The 27449-nt window shown below is 49.1% G+C and overlaps 1 protein-coding gene across 5 annotated transcripts in view; it reads left to right on the top strand.

The window, feature by feature from the left end:
• EYA3 (EYA transcriptional coactivator and phosphatase 3) overlaps window positions 1-27449 on the top strand; it is a 137601-nt gene that overhangs the window by 19884 nt on the left and 90268 nt on the right. Inside the window, exon 1 of one of the 5 annotated variants that reach the window (XM_025211643.1) lies at window positions 9-41. The exons of 3 other annotated variants lie outside the window; for them this stretch is intronic. The gene's annotated coding sequence lies outside the window, so the exon portion shown is untranslated. Of the gene's footprint in view, window positions 1-8; window positions 42-27449 lie in introns of those variants that run through there. One more of the 5 variants, XM_025211735.1, reaches the window with a different exon arrangement.

Below are 27449 nucleotides of genomic sequence, written 5' to 3' on the forward strand. Positions count from 1 at the left end.
CGCCCGCCCGCCACGACCCCGCCGCCGGGCCCGGCCCGCAGGTAACTCTCGCCAGCTCCGCGCGCTCCCGCGCCTGCTCCCCCGGGCCCTGCTGTGAACCGGGCGGGACATTTGTCCGCCCCTCCCGCTTCCCCAAGCAGCTCACGGGCTCGACGCCGGCCTGGTTTGCTAACCCCGCTGGCAGCTCGGTTTCGGCAGCGGTGCCTGGAGCTGTTGTGTGATGCGTTGCCCAATTTCCGAATAGAAAGTCCTACGACGAGGGTTTTCGGTGTAGACGGTACCCGCCTGTCGCTGTCAACAGCTCAGCAGACACCTTAGTTTTATGTATAACAGTCTTAAGAAAAATGCAGCCATGATGTCCGTGTGCACAGGCAGGAAGAAGAGTAAAAGGCCAAACGCTGCGTTGTTATAGTGATCAACAGAGTGGTTTCTGCTGGAGTTACCTAGGTACTCTGCCTCCTAAATAATGTGATAGGATGTGGTGATGGTAATAATAGTCCTAAAAAGGCTGGCAGAGATTGAAAGACTTGGTTTTATTTTAGGAGAAGATGACACCAAGCTGGGGGGAGTCACAGAGACGCTGGAGGGTGGGGTTGGGATTGAGAGACCTAGACAAATTGGAGAATTGGCCAAAAGAAATCTCATGAGGTTCAACAAGGACAAGTGCAAAGTGCGGCACTTAAGACAGAACAATCCCATGCACTGGTACGGGCTGGGGGCTGACTGGCTGGACAGCAGTTCTGCAGAAAAGGAGCTGGGGGTTGCAATGGACAATAGGATGAATGTGAGACAACAACAGTGTGCCCCTCTTATGAAGAAGGCTAATGCCACACTGGGCTGCATTAGCAGGAGCATTGCCGGCAGATTGAGGGAAGTGATTCTTTCGCACTGGTAAGGCCACATCTGAAGTACTGTGGTTGGGTTGGGATCCCCCCACACACACTAGAGAGAGGATGTGGACAAATTGGAGAGAGTTCAGCAGAGGGCAACAAAAATGGTGAGGGAGCTGGGGAACATGACTTATGAGGAGCAGCTGAGGGAGCTGGGCTGTTTAGTCTGGAGAACAGATGACTGAGGGGGAATTTAATAGCTGTTTTCAACTTCCTGCAGGGTGGATCCAAAGAGGATGGAGCTGGACTGTTTTCAGTGGTGGCAGATGACAGAACAAGGTGCAATGGTCTCAAGTTGCAGCCAAAGAAGTTTAGGTTAGGTATTGGGAAGAACCCTTTCACGAGGGTAGTAAAACACTGGAACAGGTTATCCAGTTGTGGAATCTCCATCCTTGGAGGTTTTTAAGACCTGGTTAGACAAAACTTCATCTGGGATGATCTAGTATGGGCTGGTCCTGCTTTGATCAGGGAGTTGGACTAGATGACCTGCTGAGGTCCCTTCCAACCCTAATTTTCTATGATTCTATGATAAAGGGGATATAATGAAAAGGTCAGAGGTTCATCCTTAGCTTAAGTGACTCTTTGGGCAAGCATAGAGTTTTCCAGGTTCTGTGACTAACAGGGTACAAGAGAATGATGTGGCTCCCATCCTTTTGGCCACTGCTCCCCAGTCCTTATGACTGCACATCTATTTAGAGTTGAACAATTGAAGACACAGTTCTTAGTGTAAATCCAGAGTAAAGCCTGAATGTGTTCCTCTGAATCTATAGCAAAATACCTTGGCTGCTCTACTGTTTTAACTCTGAACATGTCAAAGGTTGTCCAGTGAAGGTAGATAGGACCTGCTGTCCCTGTCATAAAATATGAAAGCAAGGAGACACTCAAAGTGAAGGACAGCATATTCTAAATTAATTAAAATAATTACTTTTCTGCACAGCATGAAGCCTGTGAAACTCATTGCTATAGGCTGTTGTTTAGGTCAAGAACATGTCAAGATTGAAAAAGAGATGGGGTATCTTTATCCAGACTTAAAATAATTAATGCTAACTTTTTTGAAGGAATAGCAGCTTCATGCATTATGGGTTATGATGATCTCTACCTAGCAGGGATTAAAATGAGATTGCTGTGAAGTAGATTATCTTGCATCACCTTGTGATTTCTTGCATCTTTCTTATGTTAAAGACGGGATGCCAAACTAGACAGACTTCTGGCATAATCCATTATGGTCGTTCATATGGTTTAATTTCTTTCGGTGACTTCCTTCTGTAACTGTATAGAAAAATTAATAGTTCTTTAAAGAAAACTTGCTCATCTGCCCAGACTCAGTTGTGCATTGCCAGAGCAGAGTGTTTTGGAATACAGCTGGGGGATGCTCTCCTACCCATCCCCTGTCCCTCTCTCCCTCACTGTCCACATTTCCTGCAATGGCTCTGGCAGCAGGGAGGGCAAAACAGCAGCAGCAACCACCAGAAGTTCACTGTGGTTGGAGGGAGAGGTCACCTCATTTTGGGGTTTTTGGGTTTTTTTGTGGTTATCTATCTCCCAAGGCTATCTAGTCCAGCCCTCTGCTGAAGACAGGATTATTCCTGAGTAACTCATCTCAGTAAAGTGTCTGTCCAGTCTTGCTTTTGAAAATTAACGAGGATGGAGATTCCACAGTCTCTCTAGGTAGCCTTTTCCAAAGATTGACCACCCTCATAGTAACTTCCTCTTAATCTGAAACCTAAATTTCTTCTGCTGGAGCTTGAGGCCATTACTCTCAACCCCTGTCACCTGTAGCCACAAATAAAAGTCCATTTCCATCTTCTTTATAATCATCCTTCAGGTATTTGAGGAGTGTTATCAAATCCCCCCTCTGTCTGCTCTTTTCTGACTAAAAAGCCCTAGCACTTTCAGCCTTTTCTCGTAAGTCTTGCTTCCCAGGCACCTAATCATTTTGTGGTGCTCTGCTGAACACTTTCCAACTGGACTCACTCTAAGAGTCACCTAAGCTAATTTTCTCCTTGTATGCCCTTGCAATACCCTTCCCTAGGAATATGACCCATTCCCCCCCTTTTATAGGATTCCTTTTTGAGTTTTGACTCCTTGAAGAGATTCCTATCCAGCCAGGCTGATCTGCTACACTTTCCAATTTTCTATGACATCAGGATAGCTTGTTGCTGTGCCCTTTTAAAAGGGACTCCTTAAGTACAGTCATCTCTCCTGGAATCCTTTCCCCCCTCAAACTTACTTCCTAGGGGATCCTGCCCACCAGTTCCCTACAGCCACCCTGAAATTTGCAGTAGTCCCCACTCCCAGTGCCACTGCTGCCTGGCCCAGCCCCTCCTCCCCCACCCCTCACCAGGAAGAGCCCAGCACAATCCCAGCCTGCAGTGGGCAGCCCGCCCTCGCCCCATGCACGGATCTGGGAACACATGTCCCCCATGCCTCCCTCATGGGTGTGCGCAGTGGCCAGAGCTGCCCACAGCTCCGCCCCCTACCCTGCCCCAGCTGGGCAGAGCCTTCCCCACCCCACTCCCTCACAATGGGGGCCTCGATCTGCCTGCCTCCCCATGCCCCTTCCCCCCACAGACTTACTGGCCGGAAGTTGGTCTCCAAGCTGCTGGGCTGCACTCCTGGCCGCATGCATGCTGCGGCTGTGTGCGTGCACATGGCATTTATCGGCGACATTATAGGTCATGTCAGCCAAAAAAAAGCCGATTGCTGATAATGTTAATTTTCCTTTTATTTGTGCTGATACAATATGGACCAGTGTATTGGTGCATCTCTAGTCATTAGTTCCTCAGTCTGTCTTCTGGCATTTTGCAGTACTGGTTGTACCAAAACCTGGATAATCAATTACTATAATTCTTAACCCCTTTCTAAATTTTCATCTTTAATATCTAGTTTCAGGACAATTGGGTTCTAATATAAAAGAGACAATGATTCATTTGCAAACTGGGTTTTGCTTGTATGAGTTATAGGGAAGTTGCAGATCTTCTGAAAAAGAAAAGGGAGGCTTACCAAGAATGAAAGCTAGAAATTGGCCCTAAGGAGAACATTATAAGATTGGCCCACAGCTGTAGGGGGCAATTTAGAAAAGGAAAGGGAGGGACCGAAATCAAGGACAGTCAGAAGTCCTTCTATAGGTATGTAGGTAACAGGAGGAAAACCAGTGGAAGCATGGGACCGCTGCTTAGTGCATCTGGACATCTGATCACCGACACCAAAGAGAAACCTAAACTCCTGAATGAGTACTTCACATCTGTATTCCACCAGTCTAAGAGTGATAGCCTACCGAATGCAAATATGACACAGAATAGTCACAGTAGGAATGATCCTGCTGTTGACCAATAGTCAATTAGACCTAGTGAAAGAACAGCTAAAGTGGCTGGATATGTATAAGTCAACAGGACCAGATGAACTCCATCCAAGCGTGCTGAATGAACTGGCCGAAGTAATCACAAGACCACTGGCGAACCTCTTTGAGAATTCGCGGCACTCAGAAGAGTTCCAAGAAGACTGAAAGAGGGACAATGTTGTGCCCATCTTCAAGAAGGGCAGGAGAGAGGACCCAGGGAACTACAGGCCAATCAACCTGACCTCAATCCCAGGAAAAATCCTTGAAAAATTTCTCAAGGAGTCCATATGAGATAAGCTAGTAGAAGGAAAAATTCTGAACAGCAGCCAGCATGGTTTTGTCCTGGGTAGGCCTCATCTCCTTCTATGACCAGGTTATTCACCACCTGAATAAGGGAGACAAGGTTAACATCATTTACTTAGATTTTAGGAAGGCTTTTGACTTGGTGTCCCATGAAGCTCTCATGGTAAAACTAGGGGACTATGGACTCAACAATTCAGTGGTCAGATGGGTGTGAAACTGGTTGCGGGTTCAGACCCAGAGAGTACTAATAGATGGATCTGTGTCAGCCTAATGGAAGGTAGCCAGTGGGGTCTCCCAGGGTTCAGTACTTGGACTGATGCTTTTCAACATCTTCATCAATGATCTGGCACACTGGCAAAATTTGCCAATGACACTAAGCTCTGGGGAAATGTGGCTATGCATCAGAGTAGGCTGATAATCCAGGAGGACCTAGACAGGTTAGTTAACTGGGCGGACCAGAACGAGTTGCAGTTCAACACTGAGAAGTGTAAAGTGCTCCATCTGGGGAGGAAAAATCCACAACAAATTTACATACTTGATGGTGCTATGCTAGCTGGCACCACATCCGAAAGGGACCTGGGGCTCATAACTGACCATAAAATGAATATGAGCCACCAGTGTAATGCTACATTTAGCAGAACAAAAAATTCACTGGCATGCATCAACCGAAGCATATCAAGCAAAACTAAGGAAGTTGTTCTGCTCTACTCAGTACTGGTGAGGCCATAGCTGGAGTACTGCATCTAGTTCTGGGTGTCACGCTTCAAGAAGGATGTGGAGAAGCTTGAGAGAGTTCAGAGAAGAGCCACTCATGATTAAAGGCCTGAAGAGCAAGCCATACTAGGGAAGGCTGACAGATATGGAACTGTTAAGCCTAGAAAAGAGAAGATTTCAGGGGGATTTGGTTGAAGCTTACAAATGTATCGGGCTAGGTAAGCAACTATTCACCAAAGCGCTGTAGGGGAAAACCAGGAGCAGCAGTCATGAACTCGTAGAAGGTTTCAGACTGGATATAAGGGAAAACTTCATGGTTCGTGTGTCCAGACTCTGGAATAGACTCCCAGCAGGGGTGGTGCAGGCACCTACCTGGAGCTTTTCAAAAGGAGACTGGACGCACACCTTGCTGGGGTTATTTGACCCCAGCGGTGTTTCCTGCCCAGAGCAGGGGGCTGGACTTGATCTCACCAGGTCCCTTCCAGCTCTAAACTCCTGTGAATCTGAGAGTGTGTGTGTTAACGGATTTCATGGAAGTATTCCTATAATGCATGAATAGTCCCTGCCTTCATGTACAAAAGGACAGGTTATAGGGGTGCACCAATACAGATTTCTTGGGCATATACCAGTAGCCAATTATTAATGAGCCATATTGGTTCATTAATTGGTTCAGCTAATTATTAATGAGCCATACCAATTGCTAGTATGGAAGTACAGCAGCATCCAACTGGTAAGTCTGTTTTGGGGGAAGAGGTGTGGAGGGGTGCAGATTGAGGCTCCCGTGGTAAGGGAGGGGCTGGAGCAGGGGCAGGCACTACCCAGCCAAGGCAGGGCTCAGGACAGAGCCATGAGCTGCTCATCTGGGGGGCGAAGGAATAGGGGGTCAGCTTCTGTTGTGTGCACCCGCAGGGGAGGAATGGGGGAGCATGTGCTCCCTGGATCTGTACGCAGAGCGAAGGTGGGATGCCTGCTGCAGGTTGGGATTGGGTGCAGTGTTGGGCTCTTCCTGGCAGTGGGGTTGGGCCCGGGCTGTGTTTGGGGGGGGCAGCAGCGTTGACAGGAGTGGGGGCAAGGGAAGGGGCTACAGCTACCCCAGAATTCACTGTAGCTCCCTCTCCCAGCGCCACTGCTGCCCGTCCCAAGCACAGCCCTTGCCCAACCCCCCTGCCAGGAAGAGCCTGGCGCCGCCTCTGCCCCAGCTGGCAGCGATGGCCCGCCTTTGCCCCGAGCACAGATATGGGGGCATGTGCCCCCCATGCTGCCCCCACGGGTGTGCGCAGTGGCAAGAGCTGCCCATTCCCCGCACCCTGTGGACATGCCGATTGGGGCTGTGTCCCATAGCCCACCCTGCTCCAGCTTGACAGTGTCTTCCCCAGTCCAACTCCCTCCCTCACCGCAACAGCCTCTCTGTCCCTTCATGCCTCTTCCGTCCCCCCTGCCCCTTCACCCCAACAGACTTAACAGCCGGATGTTGCTTTCCAAGCTGCTGGGTTGGCTGCATGCATGCTGTGGCTGTGCATGTGCATGAGGCATTTATCGATGACATTATCAGCCACATCAGCCTGAAAAAGCCAATTGCTGCCCCCGGATGTGGAGCAGCGTACCCCTGGGGATGCGGGGGAGGTGGGGAAGAGGTGCACGGCTTAACATGGAGCGGCGGCAGCCGCCACATGCAAGGTTCCCTGGCGTCTAGCCAGGTGGGTGGCACTTGTGCGGCAGCGCTCTGTCCCCGCCTGCCCACGCATACCCCCTAGGGCTTTCTCAAGTACCCCCAGGGGTATGCATACCCCCGGTTGACATCCCCTGCCATATTGGATTGTCACTGATATAAGGAAAATTGACTGTATTGGCAGTCTGCTTTTTTTGGCTGATGTGGCCAATAATGCCACCGATAAACGCCCTGTGCATGTGTGCAGGTACAGCGCAGCACACAGGTGGCTAGGAGCACAGCCTGGCAGCATGGAGAGCAGCCAGGTCCAGCTGGTAATTCTGTTGTGAGGGAAGGGGTGTGGGCAGGGACAGATCAAGGCCCCTACGTAGTGAGGGGAGGGAATAGGGCTGGGGCAGGTGCTGCTCGGCTGTGACAGAGCAGGGGATGGAGCTGGGAGGGCAGTGTACAGGGCAGCTGCCAGCGCTGCGCACATTCCGGGAGGGAATGGAGGGGGGGTGCCCCTCGGATCTGCGCGTGGGTTGAGGGCAGGCTGCCACTGTGGGCTGGGGCCAGAGGTGGCGCTGGGCTGTTCGTGGTGGGTGTTTGGGTCGGGGCTGTGCTCGGGGCAGGCAGCGGCAGTGCTTGGAGGGGGCTATGGCAAATTTTGGGGTGACTGCAGCTCCCCCCATAGTCCCCTCTCAGCACTGCTGCCGCCTGCCCTGAGCACAGCCTGGCCCAACCCACTGCTGGGAAGAGCTCAGTGCCACCCTGGTCCCAGCCCGCAACAGCAGCCCGCCCTTGCCCCGCATGCAGATCCGGGGGCATGCAACCCCCACTCCCTCCCCTCACCATGGGGGCCTCCATCTGCCCTGCTCCCTATGCCCCTTCTCCCCTCTCACCCCCTCTACCACAACAGACTTACCAGCTGGATGCTGGTCTCCATGCTGCCCAGCTGCATATCAGAATTGGTTTGGTATCGGCCCAGATATTCTCTATTGATGCACCCCTGTCAATTTTCCTTTTATAGGTGCCAATATGATATTGACTGATGATATCGCACCTCTAGTTATAGTTAAGCATAACCAGAGACCAAGCCCATTACTCTGAACACGGAGCAGCACAAACACATTATGATAGGACTGAATTCATGCCAAAGTGGGTTTGGGTCAGGATCCAAAGAAAGTTAGGAAACCTTGGAATAAAGTAGATGGGAATATTTTCCTTTAATGGAAATATTTAGTAAAAAAAGGAGTTCAACTTAATTAAATTTACATAGGTGAATTGTTAATAGGGTTGATAGAAATGTATGCAGTATGTGTATGTGAAACAGATTTTGGCAGGTCAGAACTGGCTCTGAACTAGTATTTGAACAAATTCAGACTAATATCTATAGATTTTTTTATTTATTTATTACCTTGTTAGGCTAGAGCAGGAGAATTTGAAAGTAAAATCAAAATTTTCAGTTTCCCAGTTGAGAGAATTGTGATAAAAAAAACAGTAATGGTGGAAAGTGAATTTGATTTTTTTTTTTTTTTTTAAAGACTACCTGCCTCATTAGTGTACAAAATTTAAGCAACAGTTCTACATAGCAAGAGATGCGTGTAGGAGCATCAAGATAGTGTCAAGCTTTGCTTTAATAATCTTTGCCTATGTTTCTCCTTTCCCTTTTATGGCTAGAAACAAATAGGTTTCAGGGTTACTGTTAAAGACTGGTTATTTTTATTACTCATTAAGTACTACAGTGAATAGGACAATTATGAGAGTTAGGACCTTTGGGACAGAGTCATATCAGTCCCAAAGTGTACATCCCAGTGTAACGATTTTAAGTTTGCTATAATAAATTACGCTTGTTATTGTACTTTAATATCTTGTTTTGCTATTTAAAAATACAATAACAAGTATTCTTTCTTTTTGTATTTTTTTATGATACTTGGATGTCTGGATGAATGAGTGTAGAGTGATTGGTAAGAGCAGAAATAAGGTACGTGTCAGGAAGCAAGTTACAGGTGAATCATGCTGAAGTGACTAAAGAATCCAGTCTGTACCAGGCAAAGAATAAAGATAAGCAGAAGAGACGAGATTGAAGGCAAGGTCTGCAACATCTCAAAGCTAAAGACTCCAGACACAGCCCGCACCAGCAATGACGGAACAACGTTGTAAACAGAGTGATCGAAGAGCAGCACCTAAGGACAATGATGCATGAGCCTAACTGCTTGTTAGGATGGAAAAGTACTGAGATTTCAGACAAAGGAGCCACAGAATCAGGAAAGGCAGACCAGTTACCCAACACCAACTTGATAACCCCTATAAAGGAGAGAGACTCAGCAGCAAGAGGTGGGAAGATGCTCTGAAAACTTTCCTGGAAGCACAGATGCATCTGCATGCCCTGGTTCTAATCTCGTACTCTCTAGGCTGGCCACCTAGTGTAGTACTGAACAATGGATTTTGGTAACTATAACATCTGCAGAGTGATTGAGAGCGAGTATGTGTGTATGTATGAGTGCTCTTTTGAATATTATAATCAATAAACATGGCATTTTGCCTTATCCCCCTCATTAGGTCTCGCTTGTCATTTGAGCAATTGGTTATTTGTGCAACGTCTGTGTCTGTGAAGAGCCCTACTCTCCAGTAGTGGTGCTCCACATGAACATAAAGTTCTATCAGTATGAAACAGTTAGGGACCAGGGTAGTCAATAAGGAGGCAGGTGAAAGAGACACGGGTTATAGCAATAAATACATCACGTTCAGGCTTGGCAGGATTCTATTTTTATTGGTAAACGTTGGTTTTGCCTTATGCTCGCAGACAGATGAAAAACTATTTCCATCTTCAGTAAGCAAAATTTATAGGAAGGGGATATAAGAACAATGATAGTTGATGGAGAATTGTACTGACTGTAGTTTGGACTGCAACTCCCAGAAACCCCAGGGGACTGGGAACAACGGACGAGGAAGGGACAAAGCGAATAAGGGAGCTACCATAAGCAGAGCCAGGACTGATGGCAGCTCTGCTGCTCAGCTGGCAGCAGTCCTACAATAGTTACATTTCTCAATAAATTGTCTGCCCCCACACTACTAATTTCACATAATTCTGAAAATTAAAATTGTTAAAAATCTAAATAAATCATTAAAAATAAACAATGGTATCTGTCAAAATTATTTAAAAAATAAAAATTGATTTCTGCTAAGCCTATTTATATTCCTTGTGGAAAGAAAATATAAGCACACTTTTTTCAGAAACATCAAGCCTCAGGAGGTAACTAGAGTCAGGGGCTCCTTGGGGGTTTTATTACTGCAGATCAGGGAGTCCAGAAGTCTTGAGAGTCCTAGTTCAGTGCCATAGCTTCCATCTCTTGTGTCCAGGGCAGAACACCTTAAAGCTCTGAGGTCCAGCAGCAGTCCATGTTAGTGGTATTTTCCCACAGCCAAGGGCCCTAAATATCCTGAGATATCTGAGTAAAGGGGCAGCTTTTGTGATGTGGGCTCAGAGCCACAGACCATGGAAGCATTGCAGTGCCCAGCCTAGGGACATTCCTCACGTCAAGTCTGCCCTCACATACCCAGGGCAATCCACGTAGCTAGAAGCCTGTATAAAACAGATGCCTGTCATGGGTAAGAATGCCAGCAGTATCTTTCTTCGCAGCAGCTGGAGGTAAATGCCGTTCTTCTCACCCATAGCAGTCATTGATGGCTGCCACAGTTTGAAAGACTCTTTCATTTCTATTCTTTAGTTTTGTCTTTCTTTTAAATAGTACCCCCTACCTGTTGCTGTGAGTTCTGGAATAGTTTTTTCTATTTTATTTATTTGTATGGAATACAGCAACCGAATGCCAGAACAACCTATAAACAATGGCACTGAGGGATAAGGGTTGACATGGCATGGTTAGACTTCATGTAAACACTGCATAAGACTACCCTCAACCCTGACAAAAACACAGGCTTATCATCCTAACCTGTCACATTTAAAGCAGGGAAACCACATCAGTCAATGTCCTACTACTATGAAATGTTAATATTTGCTCAAGAGATCCCAGGTGGAGGACCATAGCCCCTGCTACAGAGGAAGGCAAAAACCCTCACAGTCCATACCAATCTGGCCATGGGTTAAAATTCCTTCCTGATCCCAAATACGATGATTGGTCTGACCCTGAGAAGAGGGACAAGACCCTCTAGCCAGGAACCTATGACTTTGGTCCCAGCAGGAGCATTGGCACATCCCAGTCAAAATCCCCAGTCTTGGCTGTAGCAATACCCAAAGCCTCTGAGGGAGGCCTATACCTGTAGCAGAAAGTCTGGGGTGGGGGAGGCAAGTGCAACTAGCAAAGCCCAGAAGCATGGGAAATACCCACTAGAACGTAAGCATAGCTATGACGAGATCATCCTTAACCAGGCGCTATCCAACCTTTTTTTGATCACCTCCTGTGATGGAGAGTTCACGACTTTCCTAGGCAGTCTGATCCTCTGCCTCACTATTCTAACAGTGAAGAAGTTTTTCCAGGCATCCAATCTAAATTTACTTGGTTGCAACTTGAAGCCACTGTTCCATGTCCTATTCTTTGCAGCAAGAGAGAAAAGGTGCTTCCCCTCTTCATGGCAGCCCTTCAAGTATTTGAAAACTATTATCATGTCGCCTCTTAAGTGCCTTTTCTGCAAGCTGAACATGCTGAGCTCCTTCGGCCTCTCATATGACTTGTGTTCCAAGCCTTTTATCATCTTCATTGCTCACCTCTGGACCCTCTCTAATTTCACAGATTTCATAGACATTAGGGCTGGAAGGGACCTAGAAGATCATCGAGTCCAGCCTCCTGCCCCAGGGGCAGGAAGTCAACTAGGGTCAAAGTGTCCCAGCAAGATAAGCATCCAAATGTTTCTTGAATGAGTCCAGAGTAGGTGCCTGCACCACTTCTGGAGGGAGTCTATTCCAGGTCTTGGGGGCTCGGACAGTAAATAATTTTTTTCTTATGTCCAGTGTAAAACAGTCTTGGAGGATTTTATGACTGTTGGTCCTTTTTTCCCCTTGGGGCGCTCTGGTGAACAGATGTTCTCCCAGATCCTGATGCACACCCCTTACATACTTATAAGTAGCCACCAGGTACCCCCTGAGCCTGCACTTCTCCAGGCTGAAGAGTCCCATGGCTCTCAACCTCTCTTCATAAGGCCTGTTCTCTTGCCCTCTGATCATGCGTGTGGCATCTGATTGTTCTCCATGTCTTTTTTTATTTTTTTTTTAAATTTGGAGCCTAGAACTGCACACAGTGAACCAGATGAGTTCTAACCAGTGCTGTGTAGGGTAACAGTATCACCTCCCGTGTCTTGCACCTAATGCTTCTATTGATGCACCCCAAAATCACATTCACCTTCTGTGCAGCTGCATCACACTGCAGACTCATATTGCATCTGTGTTCTACCAGTACTTCAAAGTACTACTTCCATAGTGCTGCCATCCAGCCAGGTGTCACCTCTTTTAAAAATTTTTAAATGTTTTATTATTATCCTTCCCAAGGTTAGCACCTTGCATTTGGCTGCGTTGAACTCCATCCTGTTAGCTTTAGTCCAACTTTCTAATCTGTCGAGATCTACCTGAATTGTGCTCGCATCCTCCAGTATGTTTGCAGTCCTTTCCCGCTTCGTCATCTGCAGACTTGCTCAAGAAGCTTTTTATGCCAGCATCCAAATTGTTACCAAACACATTGAGCAGTACTGGGCCCAGGACAGACCTGTGAGACTCCACTCAAAGCCTCTTGCCATTCTGACATGGACTTGTTAATAATTACCCTTTGCCTGCAGCTATTGAGCCTCTTATCTATCCACCTTATAGTAGTTTTATATAACTCATTTCTCCCAATTGTTTATGAGGCAGTCATGTGGGATCTTGTCAAAAGCCTTGTTGAAGTTCAGATGCACTATATCCACAGCATTGCTATTATCAGCCAAGTAGTTACTCTGTCAAAAAAGGACATGAAGTTTGTTTGACACGATCTGTTTTTCATACATCCGTGCTGGCTGCTTGTGATCAGCCTTTCTTCCTCCAGATGCTTGCAAATGAACTTCCTTAGCATATGCTTCAGTTATTGCCCAAGTATTGAGGTGGTGAGGCTAACCAGTCTGTAGTTCCCCGGGTCCTCCTTTTTGTAAAGAGGTGCACTACGTTGGCCTGTTCGCAGTCCTCTGGCACCTCACCTGTTCTCCAGCAAAGGGAGATAAGTCTGACTGTGGAAACTATCAAGGTATTGTCCTCCTCTCCATTGCTGGGAAGATCCTTGTTTGAATTGTGCTGACCCGACTGCTGCTTCTTGCTGAGGAAATCCTTCCCGAGTCTCAGTGTGGTTTGGGACCATCGAGAGGTACCATGGACATAATTTTTGCAGCCCAGCAGATCCAGGAAAAATGCCAAGAACTGTATATGGCCTTTATTGATTTGACCAAAGCCTTCAACTCTGTTTACTCTGAGGCTCTATGGAAGATCTTACCAAAGTTGTGCTGCCCAGGGAAATTTTATCACTGTTCTAAGACTTTGTCATGACCAGAAGGCTGCCTCCATCCTATGCGGTGGCTCCGCTACGGAGCCCTTTGCCATTTGAACTGGCATCAAGCAGGACTGCATGATCGCACCACTTTTGTTTTCCATCTTTCTTGTGGTCATCAAGATGCTCATTCATGACAGTCTGCCGCATGGCAGCAGCACTCAGTACAGGATGGACGGGAACTTTTTCAATCTCTCCCATCTCTGGGCCAATCAACCTCCCCAGCAAAGATCCTCATTGACAGACAGGAGCCGGAGGATGTTGTATATTTTGTGTTCCTTAGCAGCCATCTCTCAAAGAAGGCCAACATCGACAAGGAGATCCAGTGTAGCATCCAGCGTGCCAGCTCTGCCTTCAGAAGACTGAATCATCATGTTCAATAATCACGACATCAGGACTTGAACAAAGCTCCTACTATATAAGGCTGTGGTAATCCCAACTTTTCTCTGTGGATGTGAAGCTTGGGTTATCTACAGGGACTACCTGAAAAGCTCAGAGCGCCATCAGCAGCGCTACTTCCGGAAGATCTTTGGCATAAAGTGGTAGGATCATCGCACAAATGCCAGTGTCTTCAACGATGCTATTACCACCAGTATGGAAGCGTTGATTATTTAACATCAGCTGCAGTGGACAGGGCACTGTGTTCACATGGCTAATGTATGTTTGCCAAAACAGCTGCCATACTCCCAACTCAGCCAAGGACAAAAGACATGCCAGATCCAAAGGAAACGTTTCAAGGACGCCCTTGAGGCGAACATTAAGAAATGTAGCATTGACACCACAACTTGGGAAAAACTAGCCTGGGACAGAGCCACATGGTGACACCTTGTGAGAGAAGGTACATCTTACTTTGAGGGAAACTGTCTCACCCAGGAGGCAGAAAAATGACAGAAACGGAAGGAAAGGAAACAAGCCCGAGAAATCCGTGGTCACACATCTGACTCTCTTTAACCACCAATTGTGGCATTTGCCAGAGAGCCTGCAGCTCTAGGATTGGCCTTCTGAGCCATCAGTAGATGGTATTTACAACCCTTTACCTGACCCGTGGGAGTGATCATCCTCAACTGTGAGGGATTACTGCCACCACCCCCAATCTTTCCTGTCTCCCGTGACTTCATGAAGGTCATTGCCAAGAGCTCCGAGATCTCCTTTGCCAGTTGCTTGAGGATGCTGGGATGAAGTTCATCTGGCCCTGCTGACTTAAATTCATTTAAACCCAACAAAAGTTCTCTGTCTCTTTTTGTTATCTCCTCCCTCAGCTTGCTTCCTTCCTTATCCAGATAATTCTTATTAGGTGTCTGGCTGGTGTCTTAACTTTTTTTCGTGAAGGCTGGGGCAAAGTAGCTGCTGAGTAGGTGGCATTGTTTGCTTCTTTGGTTAGGGGTTTCCCCTGGCTTGTTAACAGAGGACCCACAGTTTCCTTGGTCCTTTTTTCTGGCCAACTTATTAGAACCTCTTGTTGTCCTTAACCTCCTTTGCCAGGTGCAACTCGTTCTTCATCTTTGCCTTCCTGATTTTGTCCCTGTAGGTTCTAGCTATTTCTTGGTACACTTCTTTGGTGACCTTCCCATTCTTCCATTGCCTGTATGTTTTTGTGGCAGGGCACTTGATGTGCCTGCCACTTTAAGAGGTCAGCTATCCTGCTGAGCCACCAGTATGTGGGCATCAGGGCTAATTGCAGTCAGCTGACCCAAGGGGCTGGCAAGTGAGGCTAGGCCTGATCAAGAGAGTTACCTGATTGGAGGAGGGCTGGGTTTAGACAGGCTTTTAAGCCCAGACCCGGAGAGTAGGCCTGGCAAAAATATCTTGGGAGCTGGTATAGGGACATCACTCAGCTGGAAGGCTGCCACTCCTGAATGTCAGCAATAAGAATAAAATCTGAAACATCTGGAGGTTTGGGTAGGAACTAAGAGGATGGAGGAGGTTTCTGGGGTCCAGAGCTCTGAGAAGGGCTGAGTGCCTAGGGCCCGCTGAAAGGCCAGATGAGCCCGGAAAGAGAGGGACTGAGTGCACAGCAGCTTAGTGAGAGGCCAGATGAGCCCTAGGAGAGGGGCTGAGAGTTGATGGGCCTCGTGAAGGGCAAGGCAAGCCCTGGGAGAGGAACCAAGTGCTTGAGAGGCCTAGTGGAGGGTCTGGGTGAACCCAATGAGTGAGGCAGAGTACAGGGGCCTATTGAGGGGTCCAGATGAGCCCAGAGAAGGAAGGGGCTGTGTAGGAAGACCTGTGGAGGGCTCCAAGTCCAGAGAGAGAGAGAGGAGTGATCTATGACGGGTCCTGAGAGGGTGGACCCATGGAGATGGGAGGGTTGACAGCTGGAGTTACTGACCCTGGGAATTTCAACTGGCCTGTGTGGGGTCAGGGCCCAGGAGGGACTGAAGGGTGAAACAGACCATGGCAGAGACTGCCAGAGCCTGGAGTTCTTGACCTGAGGTGGGGCCAGGGCCCAGGAGAGGTCAAAGGTCCTTGTGTGGCCACAGCTGAGAGAAAAGGGTAAAGGGGCATGCAGCCTGGGATGATGATGGCTGGTGTTAGGCCATCTGATGAGGAGGGATCAAGGAAAGGGGTCCAAGAGTGAGCTGGGGGCCAGAGATGGAGGACTCAGATTGAAGATGGAGCCAGGGCCAGGGGGGACAGTGGTTAGCAGCCAAGAGGGGCATAGGACATCTAAGAGGGATCCCAGAGAGGGACAAGTAATATCGGGTAGGCCTTGAAGACCGGTCCTGGGTAAGACCTGACACTGCACCCTACTGGGACTGGTTAATATGGTGGGGGGCTGCCTGTGGCAGGACAGCCTCCATGAAATGCTATGAATGGTCCACTCTGTGGAAAGGCAAGGATGGGGCACTGGAAAGCCTCAGCTCCCACTGCCTTGTGGGTTACCCTGTGGGAGGGAAAGGCTAGGGGAGCACACCCTAATAGAAAAGCACTTGGGAGGGAAGGTTGGGACCATGTGGGTCCAGACGCCCAGCAAGGGGCCGGGGAATAGGGTTGATAACCAGATGGGTCCAAGGGCTTAGATAGTGAGGCCCAACAAACTTAGTGGGACCAGAAGGGTCTAGAGCCCCAGCGAGGGGCAAGGAATTGAGTGCAGGACCAGATGGGTCCAAGGGCCTGGATCAGGGGTGGGCAAAATACAGCCTGGGGGCTGAATCCAGCCTGCAGAGGGACTTTCTCTAGCTTGTGGCAGGTCCCTTGGTCTCACGTGGCCCAGGTGCTATCTGGCCCATGGCCCATCCTGCCGACCCCTGGGCACACAGCGGGGTTGGGGCGGCTCTGCAGCTGGATTGCCTTTTTAGGCAGCCCAGATGGTGGCAGCTCCTGGCTGCTGCTGCCCCTGGCCCCAGCCCTGTGGTACTGGCAGGGACCTGTGCACACAGCCTGGAACCCAGCCTGCCACACGCCCACTCCAGACTCGACCCAATGGAGTGGACCAGCTGGAACCCGCACGCGCAGCCTTGACCCCAGCCTGCCCCATGCCTGCTCCAGACTCACCTGCCCATGCTGAGCAGCAGCAGGAGTGGTGGCTGGGCAGAAGCTGCTGCTTGGTATGGGGGGAAAGCCAGACCCTCCCCTTCACTGCTGCCAGACCCTTGTTTCTGCAGCCTCCTGGTTCCATGCCCAGGCTGCCCTGCAGCTTTTCTTCACTGCCCCTGCTGTCCTACTGGGTGGGCCAGAGGTGGCTGTGATGGTGACAGAGGAGCTATAGAGCAGCCTGGGCACAGGCTCCAAGTGGCTGCAGCAAGTAGGGCCCACTAGTTGTGGGGGGGGGCACTTTTCTCTCAAGCCCAACAACAGCTGCCTGGCCACTGCTACTGCTCAGGGTGGGTGTGTGGTCCGGAGCAGGTGTGGAGTGGGCCAGGGTAAGGACTATGCGTGTGAGTTCCAGCTGGTCCAGTCTACTGGGCCAAGTCTGGAGTGGGCGCAGAATGGGACGGGGTTGGGGCTGTGCACGCAAGTCCCCGCCAGTACCACAGGGCTGGGGCTAGCAGTGGTGGCAGCCAGAAGGAGTCACCACCACTTCCTAGAAAGGTGGGGTGGGCCAGAGGCGGGGCTGAATCTGTGTGCTGTTGGCGGTGGCGCATGGGCTTCTGGCTGTTGCGAGGAGTAAGGGGGTGTTGACCAGCCAATGGCAGCTCCCCAGAACTGCATATGTGGCCTGTGGACCCAAATAATTGCCCACCCCTAGCCTAGATAGTGAGGCCCAGCAAGCATAGTGGGACCAGAGGGATCCAGCGGCCCAGCAAGTGGCCAGGAATACAGTACAGGACTAGATGGGCCCAAGAGCCTGGATAGTGAGGCCCAGCGAGAGGCCTGTGGTATATAGTGAGACCCAACGAATATAGTGGGACCAGTGGGGTCCAGTGGCTCAGTGAAGGTCTGGGAATAGAGTGCAGGACTGGATGGGTCTGAGGGCCTGGAGAGCATCTAGGAAAGTGGAGAGCTAAAAGGGTCTAGGACAAGGGACCAAAAGGGAGGACAGCTTGGAGAGGGGCCAGGAGGGAGACGGAGGCCTGGTAGCCCAGGGAGTGTTTGTGCGAGACCGACAGGTCTGAGGGCCCAGAGAGGGGCCGGTGGAGAGACTGAGGGGTCTGGCAACCTGAGTGGGGCCGAGAGGGAGACCAAGGGCTCTGGCAGCCCAGGAAGGGGCTGTGCAGAGAGACTGAGAGGCCTGAGGCTTGGAGTGGGGCTGAGAGAGGCTGAGGGGTTGGGAGGCCCAGAGAAGGGCTGCATCAACAAGTGGCATCTGTAAGGATGCCATCTGTGAGACATGGGGCATGGCGTAGGAGAGGTACAGAGCCCTGTAATTGGCTCATAAGCCCAGGATCACAATCTGGATGGTCAGTCTCCAACTAACATCAAGGAATGGCAGGAGAATGCTGGGCAGACTGCCCATAGAGCAGGTTATTTAAAAAAAAATTGGGTACCCTGTGACAGTTTTCCTTTAGCATTTGAGGCATATTAGAAGCTCCTTGTGCAGCCACATTGGTCTCTTGCTATTTATTCTTGGTCATATACATCTTTCATTTTTAAATAATTTTAGAAAAATTGGCTTGGTTTGTATTCCAGATCATTTCAAGATCAGCAAATCTGTTCTGTCTGTCATCAGCAGATCTGATCATCTATTGTTGATTATCTGTTTGATTCAGTAAAGGTTATGCTACTGGTTCTGTTGTGAAAGATGGCAGCACTTCACATGTTCTGGATGACGCCTTGTGCATCATGATTTCATTTATCAAACCATGTTAGATTACACATTGCTTCATATTCAGGGTTCCTCTTCAAAAAGCCTAGGCAGCTTGTCTCACTTATTGAGTTTTTCTTTGGTTAAGAGAATCACATATTGAGAAACCCCATGTCTCAAGTTTCTTGATTGCCCCTGTTACGGCAGAAAAATGTTCCTCAATTGTTGCAGGTTTCTTCCTGATTATGGGTTCCTGCCCTGCATTCTGCCTGACTTCAAATTAACACATCTGATTACTTTTCTACAAGCAACAAATGCTGAACTTTTTGTGGCATGTCATTAGCAATCCCTCAATTCAAGGATGATCTCTACTGCAGCTCATTGACAGGTCTTGAGATGACTTAAGATTTCAATCTTTGAGCCACAGATCCATCCACAGAAGTTGCAGGTCTTTCCACAGCTCTTTTCTGTCCTTTTCCTTCCCCTGCTCTCTCTCCTCTGCTTCGAGAGCAAGATGCTTTACCTCAACGCAGACTGCTGCTTGATTTGAGGTTGCAGCACCATTAGAGTTGGTTAGTAGGGGTGTGTGAAACAACTGTGTTTTGATTTGGTTTCAGATTCGGTTGTTTCAGAGGCCAGTGACTTGTTTCAGTGTTTTGGATCACTGTCCTGTTTTGTTTTGGCCAAATCTGTTTAGGAGATTTGGCTCTGCTGAATCTCCTTCAAATCTGTTTTGAATGGGCTGCAAGGGAAGCTTTGCACAGCCCTATCCAGCTGGGTGGGGTTTAGGGCCCCAGCGGGGAGCAGGACGGGGCCGTGCGTGGCTCATCTGGGAGAGGGGGAGGGCCACTGCCATTTGTGCAGGCAAGGAGACCCTCACACGGATCTCTGATCCCTGTCACACCGGGTCACAGGGCAGGAAAGCAGCACAGAGTGGTGAGCAAGACTGCTGGTTGCTGCCTCGGTGCAGATCTCTGCTCCCTGTGGAGCCAGATCATGTGGCAGGGCAGTGCTGGTCCCTGCTGCATTACCTGGCTCCGCAGGGAGCAGAGATGCGAGGCTGCACGGGGCAGGCAGCGGCAGTGAGGAGACCCAGGCTCAGATCTCTTCTCCCTGCAGAGCCAGGTCTCACGGCAGGGATTCCCCAGTCCCTGGTTCGATTCATAGGTTTCATAGACATTAAGGGCTGGAAGGGACCTTGTGAGACCATCAAGTCCAGCCCCCCTGCCACAAGAAGGAAGTCTGCAGGGATCAGATGATCCCAGCAAGATAAACATCCAAATGCCTTTTGAATGAGTCCAGAGTAGGTGCTTGCACCACTTCTGGGGCAAGTCTGTTCTAGGCTTTGGACACTTGGACTGTAAAGGAGTTCTTCCTTATATCGAGTCTGAATCAGCCTTCTGAAAGTTTGTGGTTGTTGGACCTAGTTATCCTTTGGGGGGAGCCATGGTGAATAACTGTTCTTCCAGGTCCTGATCTACCCCTCTTATATACTTTATAGGCAGCCACCAAGTCCCCCCTGAGCCTTCTCTTCTCCAGGCTGATGTGTCCCACATCCATGAGCCTCTCCTTGTAAGGCTTCCTCTCTTGGCCTTTGATCATACGGGTGGCTGTCCTCTGGACTCTCTTGAGCGTATCCTCATCCCTTCTGAAGTGGGGGACCCAAAACTGGATGCAGTATTCCAGCTGTGGTCTCAGTAAAGTGGGAGGATGATGCCCCTGGTTTTGCTCAAGATGCATCAATAGATGCACGCCAGAGCTTGGTTTGCTCTGCCAGCCACGTCATCACATTGGGAGCTCATGTTCATCTTGTACTCAGTCAAAACCCCCGAGTTCCTTTCGGTCATGGTGCTAGTGAGCGTAGCACCGCTGAGCCTATAAGTACAATGCTGTTTTTTTCTCCCAAGGTGGAGTACCCTGTGTTTCTCTACATTGAATGCCATCAGGTTTTGGTCTGCCCACTTTGCAAGCGTGTCCAGGACGGCCTGTATCCCCAGCCTGTCCGTCTTCCCCCATAGTTTAGTGTCATCCATGAACTTTGCCAGTCCACATCTGACACCCGAATCGAGATCATTAATGAAGATATTGAAGAGTACCGGCCCGAGCACTGAGCCCTGGGGGACTCCATTGTAACCTTGTGCCACATTGATTTGTTCCCCTCAGCTAGTACCCTTTGGGTCCAACCCTGGAGCCAGTTCCCCAGCCATCTGACCATGAGATGGTCAAGGCCACAGTTCCCCAGCTTGGTCATGAGGACATCATGAGAGACCCAAGTCAAAGGTCTTCTTGAAGTCCAGATAAATGACATCAACCTCATCTCCCTTGTCCAGGCAATGCGTCACCTGGTCATAGAAGGAGATGAGATTGGTCAGGCAAGACCTTCCAGTAATAAATCCATGTTGGCTGGCATTCAGTTGGTTGCCTTCCATTAGCCTGTTGCAGATAGATCCCTTGATAAGTTTCTCCAAGACTTTTCCAGGGATGGACATCAGACTGATAGGTCTGTAGTTCCCTGGATCTTCTTTCTTCCCTTCCTTGAATATTGGGACCATGTTGGCTCTTTTCCCATCTTCACCCAAGCACCATGAGCTTTCAGATATCTTACACTTTTGGGTGTAATCTGTCCGGGCCCACGGATTTGTGGATGTCAAGCCTCTCAGGGTGTTCAATATCTGAAGTCAAGCCTCTTGAGGTGTTCACTCACTTGATCTATGTCAATTGTGGACCCATCTCTCAATTCCCTAGCCCCCAGTTTGATTCCCCAGCCCTCTGATCGTTCCCCCAGCTCTTCCTAGGGGGTGTGGGCCCCTGGATCTGTGCGCCAGGTTTCAGCAGGCTGCCGCTGCAGGCTGGGGCCAGCGGCAGTACTGCAGTCTTCCCAGTGCTCGGTGTGGGCTGTGCCAAGGAGCTGCCGCTGGTCCCAGCCTGCAGCGGCAGCCTGCTGAAACATCGCTCACAGATTGGGGGCCCATACCCCCAGGAAGAGGTGGGGGAATCGATCAGAGAGCTGGGATATCGAACCAGGAGCTAGATGTCAATATCAGAGCAGTCCTTCCTCTCCCTCTCCCTCTTCTTAGTTTTTGTTTCCCTGCAAGCCCAACTCCGAAATTCTCCGAAACATTTCCAAAATGTTTTGGAGCCTTCCAATTTGTAGAGCACTTTTGTAGCGAGTCGAGAGTTGGGCATCTACACAATGTCTGGTCCAGCAAAGTTGGTACTTGAGGATCACTGGTATCATTAGCTTGAGCAAAGATGGTGCCATTTGTGTGGTGATCTTACCTCCGTCTTCAAAGGCAAGGTCAACTTCCAGGCTACTACACCAGGCAACACAGTTCAGGAGAGAAGGTGAGAAGTCCTCAGTGGTGAAAGAACAGGATAAGGGACTATTTAGAAAATCTGGACATGTATAAATCCATGGGGCCAGATGCAGTGCATCTTATGGTGCTGAGGGAGTTGGCTAATGTGACTGCAGAGTCACTGGCCATTATCTCTGAAAACTTTTGGCCATTAGGGGAGGTCCTGGATGATTAGTAAAGGGCAAGTTTAGTGCCCATCTTTAAGAAAGGGAGCAAGGAGGATCCAGGGAACTACAGACTAGTTAGCCTTACTCAGTCTCCAGGAGAATCATGGAGCAAATCCTCAAGGAATCCATTTCTAAACATTTAGAGGAAAAGAAAGTGATCAGAAACAGCCTAGATTCACTAAGGGCTAAGTCATGCCTGGCCAACCTGATTGCCTTCTATAATGAGATGACACTCTATGGATGCAGAGAAAGCAGTGGATGTGATGTATGTTGACTTTAGCAAGGCTTTTGATACCATCTCCCACAGCATTCTTGCAAGCAAGCTAAGGAAGTATGGGTTGGGTGAATAGACTAGAAGGTGGATAGAAAGCTGGGTGGATTGTTGAGCTCAACAGGTAATAATCAATGGCATGAGGTCTAGCTGGCAGCCAGTATGAAGTGGAGTGAGTGCCCCAAGGGTCGGCCCTGGGGCTGGCGTTGTTCAATATCTTCATTAACGATCTGGAAGATGGGATGGAGTGTACCTTCAGCAAGTTCATAGGTGCCACCAAGCTGGAGGGAGTAGTAGATACATTGGAGTGTAGGGCTAGGATTCAGGGTGACCTAGACAAATTGGAAGAATGAGTCAAAATAAATCTCATGAGGTTCAACAAGGACAAGTGCAAAGTCCTGCACTTAGGATGGAATAATCACATGCACCACTACAGGCTGGGAGCTGACTGGCTAAGCAGCAGCTTTGCAGAAAAGGACCTGAGGGTTACAGTGGACAATGAGATGGATATGTGTCAGCAGTGTGCCCTTGTTGCCAAGGTGGCTAACGGCATACTAGGTTGAATTAGTAGGAGCGCTGCCAGCAGATTGAGGGAAGTAATTATTCCCCCTTTTGCATTGGTGAGGCCACATCTGGAATATTGTGTTCAGTTTTAGGCTCCTCACTACAGAAAGGATGTGGACAAGTTGCAGGGAGTCCAGTGGAGGGCAGTGGAAGTGGTTCAGGGGCTGGCATACATGACTTCTGAGGAGAGGTTGAGGGAACTGAGCTTATTTAGTCTTGAAAAGAGAAGGGTAAGGGATGATTTGATAGCAGCCTTTAACTACCCTGACGGGTGAAGCAATGGTCTGAAGTTGCAGGTTAGGTTAGATATTAGGAAAAACTTTGTCACTAGGAGTGTGGTGAAGCACTGGAACGAGTTACATAGAGTGGTGGTGAAATCTCCATCCTTGGAGGTTTTTAAGGTCTGGCTTGACAAAGCCCTGGCTGGAATGATCTAGTTGGGATGGTCTTTCTTTGAGCAGGGGGTTGGACTAGATGACCTTCTGAAGTCCGTTCCAACTCTAATTTTATACAATTTCTAGGCAATTGCCTGTCATGAATGACAGATTTAAAATAACAAAGGAGTATTTGCAGGCCTCCTTCCTTCCCCCCCGCTTCGGGGTTGGCCATGTAAACACTCCCTGTGCCACCACCTCCAGCCACCAGTGTGGGGGCTCCCTCTGCTTGTCCACCTCCATCTCCTCCCCTGAGCAGCGGGGCTTCCTCCTACCTCTCTGCCTCCCCCTCCCTGCCAGCTATTGGGTGTGTGCGCGCCCGCCTCCACCTCCTCCACTGAGCAATGGGGCTTCCCCCTGCCTTCCACCCCACCCCCCTCACTGCCGGCTGTTTAGTGTGTACACATCTGCCTCTACCCCCACTTGCCTCCACCTCCTCTCCATCCGGGCCCGTGCAGCCAATTGCTGACCACCCTGTCGGCAGCACATGCACAGTTGACCAAAAGCATGACAGACAGACATGGACAGATAGACTAAGCCCTTTATCGTACTAGAATGATTCTATGATCTTCCCAGCTGATGCAGAGGATTTTCTGGAGGTATCATTGATGATACCTCTCCAGACTCTTGACATGACAATGATATGTCACCCAGGTTTCACATCTGTACAGGAGAGTGGGGATGATGACTGTTATATACCTGGGTCTTGGTGTATTTCTGGAGATCATGATCAATAACAACATGTTGAACGAATTTCACAAAGGGGGTGCTTGCACAACATATCCTGTGCTGGATCTCCTCTTCAGCCTTCTCTCTCTGAGAGAGATGGCTTCTAAGGTAAGGGAAGTGCTTGACTACTTCCGAGGTCTTTCCTTCAATGGTAATTTGAGGAGGGGGTTCACATCCTTGGCCTGGAGTAGGCTGGTACAACACTTTATTTTTTATATTGAGAGAGAGGGTCAAAACTCAGTAGGCTTTTGACTTGTGACTAAGGAAAATGCTGATTTTTTTTTCTGCCATCCAAGAGAAGTAGAAAATAAGTTATTTTATTCCCATTAATTTTCAGGCATATGCCATGACACTTCTTCCTCTTTATAGTTTAGTCCTAATGTTGATTGCTTATCAGCAGGGATCTGGGTTTTTCGTTCATCATGGAAAATGCAGAAAAACTTGGATGTTTTAATTTTAAGGAGAAAAACGCAGATTTTCTCTTTTAAAGGAGAAAAATACGGGAAACAAGTTTCCCCTTGCAGGCTGGCAGAGCTCCAGCCTGCAAAGGGCTGGGAGGGAGTGGGAGGAAGGCAATCAGACAGGGGGTGCCACATGCATGTGCCCCCGTACACATGCACATGGCAGCCAGGCAGCATGGAAAGCAACTCCTGCAGCTCCCCGCATATAAGCTTGGGGGGTGGAATTGAGGCCCCCATAGCGATGGAGGGAGAGAAGGAGATGGACAGTGCTGGGGGCACTGCCAAGCCAGGGCAGTGCCTGGGGCTGGGGTGGGAATGTGCAGCTGCAAGGCCTGGGCAGGGAGCGGGATGGAGCCGCAGGCAACTTGTCTGCGGGGTGGCGGGGGGGCTGGTTCCCTGCCACTGTGCAAACTCCCCGGGGGGGGCCAGGACACGGGATCATATGCCCCCGGATTTGTGTGCAGGATGGGGTTGGATGCAGGCTGGCGGCTGCAGGCTCAGGGCTCCCTGCTTTGCTGCTTTCCCCCTGGGGGCCTCTGTGGTCCAGCAGGCAAGACCTGGCATGGCAGGGCAGAGTGGGGTGAGGAAGCTCGGTGCTGTCCCCTCCGTACTGCTCTGCATCCAGGCCCATGGCCCTCCCTCCCCACCATTCTGTGTCCAGCCCCACCCCCAGAGGGGGATTAATGTGTACTGAGGCCCTGGGCAAACACAAAATTGGAGGACCCCTCCCCTCATGGGAGCTGTGCTGCAGAGGGGTGGGGACCCTCCTGGTGCTGGTGGGGGAGGCTGTGGGGACTGTGTGGGGGTGGGGGGCGGGGGGCACATGCCACTCCTTTTTCCTGCTTCCACAAGCTTGGCCAGACAGATGCTTCCTGTCTCCAGAGCCCCCTGGCTCCAGGCTGGGGCAGGTCAGGCCAGGCTGGGGTGGGGGAGGATTGTTGCTTAGCAATTGGAGCCACACCTCCTGCAGGGATGACCTGGCTTGCAGAGGGGCAGCCCAGGGCCAGGACTTACAGAGGGCTTCTGGAGGGACCCTGTGGGCTGGAGGGAATTGTCTGGTGGGCTGGATTCAGCCTGCGGGCCATATTTTGTCCACCCCGATCTTCACGCTTCTTCTGGGCAAAAAAAATCAGCTTCCTTGCTTAAGGCATGCACCTTAACTTTGGAAGGCTAATTTTGAGGGAGAAAAGATGTGTGTGGTATGTGAGTAAATATGATATTTATGCCATCTTTATGTCGATGAAAGAAACAGAAAAATCCCTTTCACAATGGCTCAGGCCTTACCTTTATAGCTATGGGAACGAGGAAATGTAAAGTCCCAGGCTCCAGTCTTCAGTACTAATACAGTTGTGCACTCGTGTAGATGAAAGACTAGTTCATGTACCTACAACTCGGACCCTCTCCACTCTCCACACTTTAAGTCTAGATCAAGCTGCCCCCGCATACTTTTGTATATTTCCTCAGGTCATTTCTGTTCCCCGTGTGTAGAGTCTGATAAACTGCAGACTTGCTGATTATTCAGCGTTGCCAGTGGTGAGTCTAGAAGAAGTAACCTTGTCCAGGAAGAAACCTTGTCTAGCTGCAGGCCAAAATGACTCGCCCCAGGTCAGATCTGGCTGCCACAGGTGCTTATCTCCATGGTGGCACAGGGAGGGCAGCCACTGCTGAATGCTCACTGCTGAATGGTTGCCAAATCCATAGGTTGCCAGTTCCTGGTCTAGAGGCTGACCAGATGCACTACCACTATCTCAAATTACTGCTGAGCCTGTCTGGGTCATTTAATGCAGTTCTTTCCTATAGTGAAGATAAGATTTTTGGCATAGTACCAAGTAACAAAAAAGTCTGTCTCTGGAGTGAGGAGGAAGGAAGGAAGGAACAAAGGAGTGGGAGTAGATGTGTGTAAAAATCATACTTTATATCCGTGTGCACTTGCAAAAGAGAAGCAGCAGTGTGGAGGTGCAGTTGTTACTTATAGGATGATATATTTAATCTGTCAGTGAACTGAGTCAAAGGTACTTTAGTGATGTATGCTTTTAAAACAGTTCTCCATGAAATTTTACTTGTTCTGTAAAATGACTAGATGGGCATTTTAAATCATCTGGCTTTGAAGGACAGAGAAAAATAGAGAGGTGATTCCAGGATAAGGGGAAAGGGAGGCAAAATAAATGTCTGTTTTTTCACTGGGGAAAATCTGGTTACCATAGCTGCAAGCCTTTTGCTAAATCTTTTGAATCCCTTATAGGTGCTTTGTGTTATTTTATACCTCATTGGCAACCTTTTACTGATTACTTAGCTGGGAGAGTAAGTGAATTAGATGTATTTAAAGTGAAGGAACTATGCCTCTTTTTCTTCAAAGACCTCCTCTGGTCATACTCAGATTTTTGAGTTACGTCTAAGCCAGTCGTTAATTGTATGTGAACTATGAGTAATACTTGCATTTGAATTGCTTATGAAAGGGGCAGCTAGTCTAACAGGAGAGGGAAGCATGAAGGAAAAAAAACCTTATTCTTCTCTTGCATTGAACCCAGAAGTTCTTTAGGCAGGACTTGAAATATTAACTAGGTCTTGATTTGCCAAGAAGGTAGACCAGCAAGATGGATAAAAAAAAGATGAAAGAAGAGGGCCAGACTTTGCAAGACCAGTGTCAACTGTAACAACCTGTGAACTTCATCTTTCCTGCTTGCATCTGCTGAGAAATAATCTATCACTTGGTTGCCACACTGTTTACATCTGACAACAACTTGGCTATCCCCAAGTGCTTGTAGGGAGGAGTTTTGACTATCCTTCTGAGACGTATGGCTGTTGCATGGGGAAAGGGAAGATTTCCTATAACAGTGTGGGCCACACACTTTTTTTTTTTTGTAGG

The sequence above is a fragment of the Alligator sinensis genome, unplaced genomic scaffold, assembly GCF_000455745.1.
Source record: "Alligator sinensis unplaced genomic scaffold, ASM45574v1 scaffold264_1, whole genome shotgun sequence".
Lineage (NCBI taxonomy): Eukaryota > Metazoa > Chordata > Crocodylia > Alligatoridae > Alligator > Alligator sinensis.